A 15,612-nucleotide genomic window follows, 5' to 3' on the forward strand; every position below is an offset into this window, starting at 1 on the left:
CTTATTCTCAAGAAAATATAAAGAAATGTGTAATTATCTTCATCTTTATAGTTACTAGAACTCACTCATCAAAAGATAGACAAAACTTTTACTTTGTTGCAATTGTGTCACCTCCCTGGGATGTAAATCTAAGCAGTTTGCAACCACTGGTACTGGTCTCCTTTGTGCCAACTCACATGGAGGAAGGGAGCAGCTAGATGATCAAATCTTGCTTAGGACTGATGTCAGAAGACCTAAAACTGCTTTTAAAAAATAAAGACTAGGGGCACCTGGGTGGCTCAGTTGATTAAGCATCTAACTTCAGCTCAGGTCAGGATCTCACAGTCCATGAGTTGGAGGCCTGCATTGGGCTCTGGGCTGACAGCTCAGAACCTGAAGCCTGCTTCAGATTCTGTGTCTCCCTCTCTCTCTGCCCCTCCCACACTCATGGTCTGTCTGTCTGTCTCTCTCTCTCAAAAATAAATAAACATAAAAAAAATTTTAAATAAAGTCAATTTTTTTTAAAGTATCTGTCTAGTGACACAGTTCTAGTATTACAAAATGTCAGAAGAAAGTTAAAAGCAACCATGCACAACCAGAAAGGAAGAAGAAAAACTTGGTACATCTCAAAGAGTGTTAAAGTAAGGAACATCAGAATACAGAGTTTTGCTAGAGAAGATATTATGAATTGGCTTATTCAATGGCTCCTACATTTACTTCTACCAAAGATGTTAATCAACATGACATTAATTTATCTGAGTAGATGTAAGACTTCATCATGTTGAAAAAAAGTGTCAATATGCTGTATTTTCAGTGCATAAGTTTACAGATAATTTTGAAGTGTAAAGACACTGAAATCGTTTGAGAATTCCTAGGGAATTTTAAGGAAAATGAAGGTTATCCTTATACAATGATACTGAAAGTAGTGTCCAGTTACACAGAAAGTCCCCAACTTATGATGGTTTAACTTACAATTTTTCAACTTTACAATGGTGTGAAAGTGATAGGCATTCAGGAGAAACTGTACTTCAAATTCTGAATTTTGATCTTTTCCTGGGCTAGTGCTATGCAGTACCATACTCTTCCATGATTCTGGGAAGCAGCATCAAGCTGCAGCTTCTAGTCGGCCACGTGATCATGAAGATAAACAAATGATAACACTTAAAACCATTCTCTGCCTACACAACCATTCTGTTTTCCACTTTTGGTACAATATTCAACAAATAACATGAGAAAGTCAACACTTTATTATAAAATAGGCTTTGTGATAATTTTACCCAACTGTAGGCTAAGTGTTCTAAGCACATTTAAGGTAGGTTAGGCTAAGCTATTATAGTGTCTAGTAGGTAAGGAGTATTAAAAGCAATTTGTACTTAAAATATTTTCAACCTATGATGGTGTTATTGGGATACAACCCTATAACTCCATAAATTGAGGAAGATCTGTATAATTGTTCTAATTGTATTATAAAACTACCTGATTTTTCTTATTATGGTAGAATAAGATCCTCTGTGCTATTATCAGTAATAAGGATAAATAAAAGGGCATCTGGGTGGCTCAGTTGGTTAAGCATCTGACTTCAGCTAAGGTCATGATCTCGCGTTCCTGGATTCGAGCCCCACATCCAGCAGCTCAGAGCCTGGAGCCTGCTTTGGAGTCTGTGTTTCCCTCTCTCTCTGCCCCTTCTTGGCTCCCACTCTGTCTTTGTCTCTGTCTCTCTCAAAAATAAATCAACATTAAAAAAAATTTAAAAGAATAACAGTAACTTCCTATTATGTGCCAGGCACTATTCTAAGTGATTCACGTCCATTATTTCTACTTTTCATTACAAACTTGAAAGGTGAGAAACTAATACATGGAAAAACAGGTTGTGGGAAGTAAGATAACTTATCTAACTTGGTCACAGTTCCAATATTTCCCTTAAGGTTCAAGAATTTAAACTAACACCACAGGCCAAAACATGATCAGTCAAAGGAGCATACCAGGAACCCCAAGGTTAGCCCTATATTCAGTTGCATAAATTCTGGAATCACAACTGCATCAAATTGGCTGGATAATTGCTATATATGTATATTACCTTTAATGCCACCTGGTTTATTTATTGAACTATCTAGACATTAACTCCAATTGCTTCTCCTCACCACTCTGCCTTGATGAACCAGTAGAATATAACTTGAAAAAAGCAAATGAGATTTATGAAAACTTAAGTGGTTTCAGAATGGGTTTAATTATTCAAGAGACCTTCAAACCTGGAAATGTAGAATTTGATCTCCAAATTGCTCCAGCTTTCAGTGATTGAGTGGTTCTGTGTGTGTGTGTGTGTGTGTGTGTATGTGTGTGTGTGTAGAGAAACAGTGGACGTGTGAGCCAGAATGGGAGTGGACTGACTCAAAAGGAATCACATCTGTCACTATATTTTGTAATTTCATTGGTCACTTTAAGAGCAATAGATTAGAAATTGTTGCAATATGTAACCACAACCAATTTTAGGACACCTATATATTACTAATTGACATACAATATAAATAAATTACCCTTCAGAGTGTTGTAATTTTGCACACACTTTAGTCCCTGGAAACCCCAAAGTATGAATGATTCCATCTAATATCCAGACTCTCAGTCCAAACCTTTCTGGTTTCTTAAGGGGGAAAGAATCCCATCAATAAAATGTCTTCAAAGAACTGTCTTCTTTTTGAAAATGTTCATATTATACTGAGCTGCTCGACAAAAATATGAGGATTTTATTTCTGAGAGATGTTCCCACTGAAAGGAGAAGAGAGACTGGAATTAAAAGGATAGCCTGGAGGAGGACAGACTAACACTGTGGGCAGTGAAGCAAAGGCCTGTGGACTTCTGGACTTCTGATCTCTCTAGTCTCTGAGCTCTCAACTCCCTTTCCTGTGCTAACTCCAAAGAGTAGAGTATTATTAGTTTTTAAGTCTTGGGTCATCCTGAGCACATCCTCCAGGTTTAGAAGTATTTTGAATATAAATCACTTGTAATGAGAAGTAAGGGTGCTCCTTGATTAATCCCTAGAAATTAGCAAATTGGTAAGTGCAGTAAGAAAGTAATTAAGAGTTTTGCCTTTTTATCCTAGCCTTCTCACTCCCTGAGTAACTTTGGGCCAGTTATTATTTCTGGCCTCAGTTTCTTCTAAAGATTTAGGGGTATTATGGTATCTCCATAATTAATACTATGGCTAATAAACTGAGGAATAACCTGTATGCATTTCAGCTCTTCAGACAAGAATGATGTACAATTGTTCCCTGGGAACAATGATGCCATAACACATTCAAGGGAGGAAAGGTAGAGGACTAGATGAAATAAGCCTCTGGTGCTTTGGGCTAAGATCCTGCAATATTGACAAATTTATCCCCCTTGTTACAAAAAGTATTCGAGGTGACCTACAAAGATACATGACAAGCAGAATAAAATAAACTGATGAGGTAAAGTTGGAGTAAAAGAAAAACAAGTTTAGTCTAATACAAGCACATCACATAGAAACAGAAAATTTGGAAAATTTGTTTTTGACTATTCTGATAGGTGAATTAAAGAGAAAAATATGGTCATTTCTAAAATTCACTGTCTTTTAAGTCCTATGTTGCTGGTAGTTGGAGGGTAGATAGAAATGGGGTGATTTGCTCAGAACAGTTGTTCCTAGAACTGAAGTAAGAGAGATGTTTTTCATGGTTCCTTATAAAGGAAGAATATGTGATGTACTATACTGATTTTCAGCTGGGATATGCAACAGAAGAGGACCTTTGTTAACATATGCAATTATATGTTAACATATAGAATCATATCCTTGGGACTCAGTCTCAGATTTATGATTATCTTTGCATCTATGCATTTGACAAGAGCTTCAAGTGCTTTTGATCTAGTCAGGTCTACAAACATGCTTTAAAGACCCACCCCTGCAATGAGGATAATGGTGAGTTTCAAGTGCTGTTTTCTCAATACATTCTTCAATAGAGGCAGGTGGCATAATGACAAAGCACAATTAAATAAAAGTAATTTTATGAGGACCAAAAAATATAGTCTGGGTACATAGCTCTCTCCAAAATCTATGTCTGATATACAATGTTAAAATTTTAAACATCAAGAAGGATTCAAAAATAGGTAACTCCCTATTGTGTTTCCCTTTAAAGTGAATGGAAGCTGGTCCCAAACAACCTCACTGTCTGTTAGAAAAGCATAATGGAGAAAGTCCAGAAGCATGTGCAAAATTGTCTCTTCCTTTTATTCAAAATGATTATTCCAATTCCTACATAATTCACAGGAAGACTGAGATTCAGGATTGGCTTCTTGACTTTCATTTGTCTATAGTTCCTTAGAAACTTGAAGCTTAATTTTTAAACTATGAAGGTACCCCTATGTGAATTTTCCTCTGAGGTTGGAGGTTGGAGGATGGCCAGGAAACTCCTCCCTTTTCAATCTTCTCTGCCTCCTCTCCTCCTTCCACCCCTCCATCATTTTAACTCTTGGTTTGCCTCACCCTATTTTTTTAAAAAACAACTTTACTGAGATACATTTACAAACCAGCAAGTTCAAAGAACATACTTCTATAGTTTCTAGTATATTCACAGACCAGTATGACCATAACCACAATCAACTTAAGACACTCCAAAGAAAAACCCTTACTCCTCAGTTGTCATTACCTGTGGCCCTTCCTCCCAGTTTCTGGCTACCATTAATTTATTTTCTGGTCTCTATAGATTTGCCTGTTCTGGACACTACATACAAATGGAATCATATAATTTTGTCTTCACTGTCTTTTAGAGTCCACTCTCTTCTTCCTCTGGTTCAGCCTTTTGTGCCAGATTATTTCTAAGCTAGACAAGGTGAGGGATGGGAAGAGCTTCTAATGTTATATTAGGAGGTATATGCAAGGTAATCACACTACCTGTTTAAGATCTTTTTTGGTAGGCCTTTCAACCAGCTTTATCATCCTCACCTCAGGAAGTGACTAGGTCCGAGGAGGATGAGGAAGGCACAGGGAGGGAAATAAAACCTTTTTAAAAACTGATTTTTTTTAATTAATAAACCTCATTTTTTAGAGCAGTTTTAAGTTCACAGCAAAATTGAATGGAAAGTTCAGAGAGCTCTCATGTACTTCCTGTCCCCCTACACATATAATCTCCCTAATTATAAATATCCCCCACCAGAGTGGTACATTTGTTACAACCCATAAACCTACACTGACATATGTATCAATCAAAGTCTACAGTTTACATTAAGGTTCACTCCTGCTGTTGTACATTCTATGGATTTTGACAAATGTATAATGACATGTATCCACCAATGTAGTATCTTACAGAATGGTTACACTATCCTAAAAATCCTCTGTGTTCTACCAATAAATTCCCCACCCCTCATCCCCAACTCCTAAAAATTACAGATCATTTTACTGTTCCCATAGTTTTGTCATTTTCAGAGAGTTACATAGTTGGAATCATATTGTATGTAGCTTTTTTAGAGTGACTTCTTTCATTTAATGATATGCATTTAAGGTTCTTCCATGTCTTTTCATGGCTTGATCATTTCTTTTTTAGCACTGAATAATATTCCATTGTCTGGATATACCAGTATATTTATCAATTCGCCTACTGAAGAACATCTTGGTGTCTTCTAAGTTTTGGCAATTATGAATAAAACTGTTATAAGCATCCATATGCAGATTTTTGTATGGACGTAAGTTTTCAACTCCTTTGAATAAATACCAAGGAGTGTAATTGCTAGATCATATGGTAAGAGTGTATTTAGTTTTAAAATAAACTGCCAACCTGTCTTCCAAAGTGGCTGTTTCATTTTGCATTCCTACCAGCAATGAATGAGAGTGCTGTTGCTTCATATCCTCACCAGTATTTTGTGTTGTCAGGGTTTTGGATTTTGGCCATTATAATAGGTATGTAGTGATACATTATTGTTGTTTTAATGTGCAATTCCCTAATGAGATATTTTCATATGCTTATTTGCCATCTGTATATTTTCTTTGGTGAGGTATCTGTTCAAATCTTCTGCCCATTTTTAATTGGTTTGTTTATCGCTGAATATTTAGGAGTTCTTTGTATATTTTGGATAATAATCCTGTATCAGATGTGTTTTTAGAAAAAAGAAAAAAAAGATGTGTCTTTTGCAAATACTTTAACCCAGTCCTGATTTGTCTTATTTTCTAGACATTGTCTTTCACAGGTCAGAAGTCTTGGGTTTTTTTCTTCTCCTCTGTACTTTACTTTTTTTTTCCAGTTTGATTGAGAAATAATTGATATAATCACTGTGTAAGTTTAAGGCATACAGGAAAATGGTTGGCCTTACATATATCATGAAAGGATTACTACAATAGGTTCAGCTATCATTCATCATCTCATATAAACACAAAAAAAGAAAAAAAGTTAAAAAAAAAGAGAAAAAATTGTTGCTTGTCATCTGATGAGAACTCTTAGCTACTCTCTTAACTTTCCTATATATCGAACAGCAGTACTAACTATGGTCATCATGTTGTATATTACATGCCTACGTTTTCTTTAGCTTATAACTGGAAGTTTATAACTTTTGACCACCTTCCTCCAATTTCCCCTTCCTCCATCCTCCACTTCTGGTAATCTAAACTCTCTTTCTATACGGTTCTTTTTTCTTTTAGATTCCACATATAAGTGAGATCATACAGTTTTTGTTTGATTTATTTCACTTAGCATAATGCTAAGTGGACTTCAGGATCCATCCATGTTGCTGCAAATGGTAGGATTTCCTCATTTTTTATGGCTGAATAATAGTCCAATGTGTGTGTGTGTATGTGTGTGTGTGTGTGTGTGTGTGTATATATGTGTGTATCATCATTTTTGTATCCATTTTGATGGATACATCAATAGACACTTAGGTTGTTTCCATATCTTGGCCATTGTACATAATACTGCTAGGAACCTGAGGGTGCAGACACCTTTTCAATTTAGTGCTTTCATTTCCTTTTCATTTCCCAGAGGTGGGATTGCTGAACCATATGGTAGTTTTATTTTTAATTTCTTGAGGCTTCTCTATATTGTTTTCTATAGTGGCTACACCAATTTACAATCCCACCATGAGTACACAAAATTTCCCTTTTCTCCACATCAACATTTATTATTGATCATAATCAATGTACATCAACATTTATTATTGCTTGCCTTTTTGATAATGGCCATTCTAACAGGTATGAAGTGATATCTCATTGTGGTTGCAATCTGAATTTCTGAATGACTAGTAATGTTGAGCATGTTTGATGTACCTCTTGGCCTTTCATATATCTTCTTTGAAAAAATGTCTATTCAGGTCCTGTACCTATTTTTATTATTTTTTTTTCTTTTTTAAACATTTATTTATTTTTGAGACAGAGAGAGACAGAGCATGAATGGGGGAGGGGCAGAGAGAGAGGGAGACACAGAACCAGAAGCAGGCTCCAGGCTCTGAGCCATCAGCCCAGAGTCCGACGCGGGGCTTGAACTCACGGAACCTGAGATCATGACCTGAGCTGAAGACGGACGCTTAACCGACTGAGCCACCCAGGCGCCCCCTGTACCTATTTTTAAAGTAAGCTATTTGAGGGGATTTTTTGTTTTTGTTTTTGTTTTTGCCATTGAGTTGTAGGAGTTATTTATATACTTTGAATAATAACCCCCTATTAGATACAGGATTTTGCAAATATTTTTTTCTTATTCCATATGTTGTCTTTTCACTTTGTTGATGGTTTATTTTGCTGTACTGAAGCTTTTTTAGTTTGATGTAGTCCCACTCATTTATTATTATTTTTTTTTTAGTTGATTGTGATTTAGGCGTCATATCCATCAGGGAAATGTAAATCAAAACTACACTGAGATATCACCTCACACCTGTCAGAATGGCTAAAATCAACAATATAAGAAACAACATGTATTGGTAAGGATGTGGAGAAAAAGGAACTCTCATGCAGTGTTGGTGGGAATGCAAACTGGTGCAGCCACTCTGGAAAACAGTATAGAGGTTCTTCAAAAAGTTAAAAATAGAACTACCTTATGATCCAGTAATCTCCCTACTGGTATTTACCCAAGTATACAAAAACACTGATTCAAAGGGATACATGCACTCCTATCTTTATAGCAGGATGACTTGTAATAGCCAAATTATGGAAGGAATCTAAGTGTCCATAAGTAGATGAATGAATAAAAAACTTGTGGTATATATATATGCATATATACGTATGCATATATATACATATATACACATACATATATATGCCCACCCACATTATATACCCACATATACACATATGCACAATGGGATATTATTTAGCCATAAAAAAGAATGAAATACACCATTTGCAATGACATCAATGGAGTGAGAGTATAATGCTAAGTGAAATAAGTCAGAGAAAGACAACACCATATGATTTCACTTATATGTGGAATTTGAGAAACAAAACAAATGAGCAAAGAAAAAAAAGAGAGAGAGAAACCAATAAACAGACTCTTAACTATAAAGAACAAACTCATAGTTACCAGAGGGGAGGTAAAGGGGATGGGTGAAAGAGGTGATGGGGATTAAGAAGTGCACTTGCTGTGATGAGCACTGGGTGATGTATGGGACTGGTGAATTGCTATTTATGCACCTGAAAATAATATAACACTGTATTTTAACTATACTGGAATTTTAAATTAAATTAAATTCAAAAACAAAATATCATTACCAAGATCCAGGTCAAGAAGTTTTATTCCTATGTTTTCTTCTAGGAATTTCATAGTTTCAGGTATTATATTTAAGTTCTTAATCCATTTCAAGATAACTTTTGTGAGTTGCATAAGATTGGGGTCCAGTTTCATTCTTTTGAATATCCAATTATCCCTGCACTATTTATTGAAGAGACTGTCTTTTCGCCATCGAGTATTCTTGGTTCCCATGTCAAATATTAGTTGACTATATATGCTCGGGTTTATTTCTGGGTTTTTTATTCTATTCCACTGGTCTATGTGTCTGTTTATATGCCAGTATAATTGTTTTGTTGTTGTTGTTGTTGTTGTTATATTATAGCTTTATAGTATAGCTTGAAATAAAAAGTGTTATGCCTCCTGCATTGTTCTTTCTCAGGATTTCTTTGGCTATTTGGGATCTATAAGTTCCATAAAAATTTTAATGTGAATTTCCTCTACTTCTGTAAAAAATGCCATTGGAATCCTAACAGAGATTTCACTGAATCTACAAATGGCTTTGGTCAGTATTAACATTTTAACAATACTAATTAATTAATATCAATTCTTCCAATCCATGAACATGAGATACCTTTCCATTTATTTGTGTTCTTTGATTTCTTTCATAAGTGTCTTATAGTTTTCAGAGTAGAGAACTGTCACCTCCTTGATTATTTTTTTTTCCTGATTTTTTAACTGTTTTTGATGGCTAGTGTAAAGAGGATCAATTTAATTCTTTTTCAGATTTTTGTATGTTATTTTTTATCTTGCAACTTTACTGAATTCATTGATTAAATCTAATGGTTGAGGCTTTAGGATTTTCTATACACAGTATGTCATCTGCAAGTAAAGATAATTTTACTTCTTCCTTTCCCATTATGATTGTTTTATTTATTTTTCTTGCCTGATTGCTCTAGCTAGGAATGCCAGTACTATTTTCACTAGAAATGGTGACAGTGAGCATCCTTGTCTTGTTCCTGATCTCAGAGGAAAAGCTTTTAAACTTTCACCATTGAATATGATGTTAGTTGTGGGCTTGTCATATATGGACTTTACTATGCTGAGATATGTTCCTTCTATGTGTAATTTGTTAAGAGTTTTTATCGTGAATGTATGTTAAATTTTCTAAAAATGCTTTTTCTGAATCCATTGAGATGATCATACTTAGGGTTTTTTTTTTCTTCAATTAATGTGATGTATCACATGAATTGATTTGTGTATGTTGAACCATCATTACATCCCAGGAAATAATCCTATTTGATTATGGTGAATGAACCTTTTTTGAAGTGCTTCTGAATTTGGTTTGCTAGTATTTTATTGGGAGTTTTTTCATCTATATTCATCAGGGATACCTTTTCTGGCTTTGGATAATGCTGGCCTCTTAAAATAAATTTGGTAATTTTCCCTCCTCTTTGATTTCTTTTTTTCTGAAGATTTTGACAAAGACTGGTGTTAATTCTTCTTTAATTGTTTGGTAAAATTCACCAGTGAAGCTTTGAATTCCTGGCCTTTTCTTTGTTGGGAAATTTTTGATTAGCAATTTGATAACCTTACTACTAACTGATCTATTCAGATTTTCTACTTTTTCCCAGTTCAGTCTTGGTAAGTTATATATTTCTAAGAATTTTTCATTTCTCCTAGGTGTCTAATATGTTGGTATACAGTTGTTCATAGTGCATTTTTATGATTCTTTGTATTTCCGGGGTATCGGCTGTAATGTCTCCTTTTTCATTTATAATTTTGTTGATTTGGATCCTGTTTTTTCATTAGTCTAGGTAAGGATTTGTCAGTTTTGTTCATCTTTTCAAAAAACAACTCTTAGTTTGGTTAATCTTTTCTATTGATTTTCTGTTCTTGACTTCACTTATTTCTGTGCTAATCTTTACTATTTCCTTTCTCCTACTAACTTCAGGCTCAGCCTTTTCTTCTTTTTTTAGTTCCTTAAGGCATAGAGCTAGGTTGCGTATTTGAAATTTTTATTGCTTCTTAATATAGATGTTTATTGTTATGACCTTCTCTCTTTAAAATACCTTTGGTGCATCCCATGAGTTCTGGTATATTATGTTTCCATTTTCATTTGTTTCTAGAAACTTGTTTATCCCTCTTTAATTTCTTTGATCCATTGGTTTTTAAGGGGAGTGTTTAATTCCCATGTATTTATGAATTGTCCAGTTTTCTTCCTGTTACCAATTTATAGTTTTATGCTATTATGGTCAGAGAGGATATTTGGTATGATTTCAATCTTCTTGAATTTTCTAAGACTTGTCTTCTGGTCTAATATATGGTTATCTTAGAAATTTTTCCATGTACACTTGAGAAGAAGGCATATTCCGCTGCTGTTAGGTAGAATATTATGTATGTCTGTTAAATCCACTTGGTCAATAATTTGTTCAAATCTGCTCTTTCTTCATTGATTCTGTCTGGATGGTCTATCCATTGTATAGTGTGAAGAATTAAAGTACTCTACTATTATCATTTCTCTTTTTGGTTAGTTTTGCTTTATATACTTAGGTGTTCAGGTTTTGGGCACATATATATTTACAATTGTTATATCCTCTTGATGAACTGACCACTTTATTATCATGTAATGATCTTGGCTCTCTTTACTATTTTTAGTTTAAAATCTATTTTATCTGATGTAACTACCCCTGCCTTTTTTTTTTTTTTTTTTTGGTTACCATTTGCTTGAACAACTTTTCTCATTCCTTCACTCTCAGTCTATGTCTGTATTTAAGGCTAAAGTGAAGCAACACCCAGGGTCCCAAGAATAAGAACAGGATGCAATGACAGCTGGCACCACTGAAAGCTGTCACATACCAACCTTCCCTCCAACTGCAAACAATACCAACCACCTCACCTGCAGGGCCCTCATTTCCTTCCAAAGAGAAAAATACAGGAGACACAAGACCACCACTCTCTCAAGAAAGCTCACACCTTTTGGAGAAATAATGGACCCACTATGGCTGCAAATGTGCCACAGGCCAGAATTCTAGACAAGATATTGTATGCTCCCACTATGATTTGATGAGAAGAACAGTCATCCCTGTGGTCTTCTACCTGAAAGCCCAGAACCTTATCTTACATCAAATAGACCTTGAATGAGGCTCACTGACAAACTCTGACAGCCCTGAGCAGGTTCAGAACTGTGACATGTAAGGTAGGCCTGGTTGGACCAGACCTGAGAAGGATGCCTGGGAGATAAAGCCTTGCATCAGGCAATAGACCAATGCTGCTTCCATGGTTTGGACAAAAGTACTGTGGAAACCTGAGATGCTGGCATCAGCAGGAACTGAGCAAGGAGTACAGGAGCCCTCTGCACCATCTCTGCAACTTCTCTGTAAACCTAGAATCACTTAAAAGTAAAAAAATATATATTAAAAAATAACAATGAAAATAAAGTGAATCTCTTGTAAGTAGTATTTCATTGGGTCTTGTTTTTTGTCCATTCACCCATTCTATGTCTTTTGATTAGAGAATTTAATCTATTTAAATTTAAAATAATTATTGATAGGTAAGGACTACTACTGCCATTTTGTTAATTGTTTCTGGTTGTTTTGTATATCCATTGTTCAATGTTCCTTATCCTGCTATCTTTGTTCATGTTTTGATGTCCTTTGGTATCCATATGCTTTGATTTCTTCTCCTTCTCTTTCTCCATCTTTTTCTTCCTTCTTTTTAAAAATCTATCATTGTTATAGGTTTTTCCCTTGTGATGACCATGAGGCTTACATAAAATATCTTAAAATTATAATACTTCATTGCATACTTTATACTTTTACTTCTCCCTCTCACATTTTAGGCTATTGCGGTTACAACTTACATATTTTTGTAGTGTATAATTAATAAGAGATTATTCCAGTTATGGACATTTTTATTATATTTATTTTCTTAACTTTAAACCATTGTTGTAAGTAAATTACACACCACAATTACAAATTACAGAATCTACCCTTGACTATATATTCCATAACCAGTGACCTTTACACTAATTTTTTACGTTTTTATGATGTTAGCTAGGCTCTTTTTATTTCCATTCAAAGAACTCCCTTTAGCATTTCTTGTACGGCAGGTCTAGTGGTAATGAACTCCGTCAGCTTTTGGTTTTCTGGGAAAGTCTTTATCCCTCCTTAATTTCTGTAGAATAGCTTCACTGGGTATAGTATTCTTGGTTGACAGGGTTTTTTTTTTCTTTTAACATTTTGAATATGTCATCCCATTCTCTCCTGGCCTCAAATACTTCCGTTGAAAAATTTACTAATAGCTTTATGGGGATTCCCTTGTAGATACTTCTCCTTTCTATTGATGCTTTAAAAATTTTTTTGTTGTTGTTCTGGATCAAACATTTTTATTTATTTGTCTGCCAAACACAAAAGCTGATTTCTATCTATAATTATTTTTTTAAGATAAGAAACAGTGAGTCAACTGAAGAAACAACTGTGGCCTAACTGTGAAGACTATGGCGCTCACCTTGAGGCTGTAGGGAGAAATGGTAATGACATTAGCAGGCTTTCTCCAAGAAGGCTCTGCAGCACCTCACACACTGCTAGTAGATAGTCTCAAAGTCAGACTCATTCCCATAATAAATAATAAATTGTTTCAATAATAAATTGTTTTTGTGGATAACTCTCAAGTAGTTCAACTTTAGATTTGCATTTCTTTTCCTATTCAAGTATCTCAGATTGCTTTCATCCATATGTAGTATATAATCAGATGTAGCAAAGTCTTCTTTGGTAACCTGCCAGGCAATGTTAACCCCACAGACTGATGGGAATAATATGCTTTTTTATTTAATTGTGCCCTCCATAATTGCGAGGGTTTGCTATTTCATATGTAGACGTCACTACATTTTCTATCCTCCAATTATTTGAAAGCTTTTGATCAGTTACAAGTTTTCTGAAAACTTATTCTGCAATGGGTGACTGACATGTTACCCAGACACTAAGAGCATAGACTTGGATACCTGCTCAGCCATCGTCCCATGCACCAGTATTATATTTTTCAGCTCTAGAATTTTTTTTTCTTTCTTTTTCTCTTTCTTTCTTTCTTTCTTTCTTTCTTTCTTTCTTTCTCTTTCTTTCTTTTTTTTCTTTTCTTTCTTTCTTTCTTTCTTTCTTCTTGCTTTCCTTCTTTCTTTCAATTATATTGCTTAGTCAAACTTTTCATTTTGTTCATGCTTTGTTTTCCTAATTTTGTTTAGTTGTCTATGTGTTCTTGGAATTCACTAGACTTCTTTAAGAAAATTATTCGGAATTCTTTGTCTTATAGTCCATATATCTCCATTTCTTTAAAATCATCTATTAGTGCTTTATTAGTTTCTTTTGTTGGCGTCATATTTACCTACTTTTTGTGATCCTTGATTCCTTATGTTGTTATCTGTGTATTTAAGTAATCAGGTTCCTCTTCCAGACTTTACAGGTTTGTTTTGGCAGAGACAGGTCTCCAAACAGTCAAATTCAAACAGTCAACAGTTTGAGTTTCTGGACATGTATACTGGTAATGTTCTTGGGTAGGTGGGGCCTGTGATTATGATTTATTTTGGGGTGAGGCAACTGTGCAAGTTCTGAGGCCAGGGATGGAGATGGTGGTGCCACTGGGTGAGAACAGTTGAATAGGGCTGCTTTTTTGGTTCACTACCCAAGTGAGGCTGTAGGATGGGTTCCATGACTGTCTAGATTCTCTGTTCACACTTACTAGATGGTTAGGTTTGGGTACTATATTCATTAATAGATGAGGCTATGAATTATCTTTCCTTCCCTGACTGGTCAGCAGTATGGGACTTAGGGCTTATACAGCTCATTGTTTGGGGACCCAAATCAGGCAAAAGTGTGCACTAAATTTGCTTGTCAGCTGAGGCCACCAATTCTTCTTTGCAGACAGGGAAAGTCACAGATGGCTCTCTGTTCAAGTGTCACTGTAAGCAGGGCTATTGGATAGACTCTACAGCTTACCATGTGCTCTGGTTGGGTTCCTTGGTTAGGCAGGCTTGAGGCTATATGCAGTGATAAGTGGGGCTACAATTTAGTTTCTCTATATGGGCATAGTGGGAAAAGCAGCTGTAAAACTGGCAAAGCTCTTTGTTGTCTTAACTCAAGCCAACCTGTGCCCCAAATTCCCTGGCTGGAAAGGCCCGCTGGCTTTGCTCTGAAAACTATTGGTTCTGCCTACCTGTGTCTAAGCTTAAGCACTACTGCAGCACACAGCTCCCAGGCATCCTTGCCAGCTCTTCTGGTCAAGTGGGACAGGGAGCCACAGCAGGTAGGCCTATGTTCCAGCTCCCTTGTCTGGAACAAGGAAAGGGGAAGGGTCACTCCAGGCAACTCTCAATTTCCCAGACTATCTAGCTGGGAGGGGTTGGGAGCTACCCTCAGCTTTGGCTATGAATTAATCCTTCTGCCTATGTATAGCACAGAAACCTTCCTGTGCCTGGTACTGGCTTTGCTCTGGAGGTGATAAGCTCTACCTACCCACCTCTCAGTTTGAGCACTACTGTTCTACACAGCTTGTAGGTGTTCCTCTGGGCAGTAGATGTGACCAGGAGATACTCACCATAGTGGGCAGGGCCATTATTCAGCTCCTTGCCTGAGAACGGGCAAACAAGGCTCTAGGGCTAGCAATACCCTTCATTTAAAAATTCAAATCAGGCAGATCTGCACCCCAATGAGTTCCCTAGTCAGACTGCATTACCAATATGTTTCTTCAGATGAGCAAAACCATTGGTTGGGATTACTACTTTATCATTGCAGGTATAAACTTGATCTGCCAAGATCCATGTGCTTGTTGTTATAAGATCCTCCCTGCTTCTCCATCATAAGTCAGATTCCCAGTGGTCAAGCCCCCAAGGTTCCCCTGAAATCCCCATGGAGTGAGATGAGAGTAGAGGTTCCCACAAAGCAACCCCAATGGTCAGTGGGGAAGACTGGTTGTCTTCTCCTGGGTTCTC

The 15,612-nt window shown here is 36.0% G+C and overlaps 1 protein-coding gene and 1 pseudogene across 4 annotated transcripts in view; both read right to left on the minus strand.

Annotated features, from left to right (window-relative positions):
• SLC9A9 (solute carrier family 9 member A9) overlaps positions 1-15,612 on the minus strand; it is a 687,543-nt gene that overhangs the window by 617,049 nt on the left and 54,882 nt on the right. The window lies entirely within an intron of this gene.
• On the minus strand, positions 12,203-13,644 carry LOC125175164 (low molecular weight phosphotyrosine protein phosphatase-like; annotated as a pseudogene).

The sequence above is a fragment of the Prionailurus viverrinus genome, chromosome C2 (assembly GCF_022837055.1).
Source record: "Prionailurus viverrinus isolate Anna chromosome C2, UM_Priviv_1.0, whole genome shotgun sequence".
NCBI classification, from domain to species: Eukaryota; Metazoa; Chordata; class Mammalia; order Carnivora; family Felidae; genus Prionailurus; species Prionailurus viverrinus.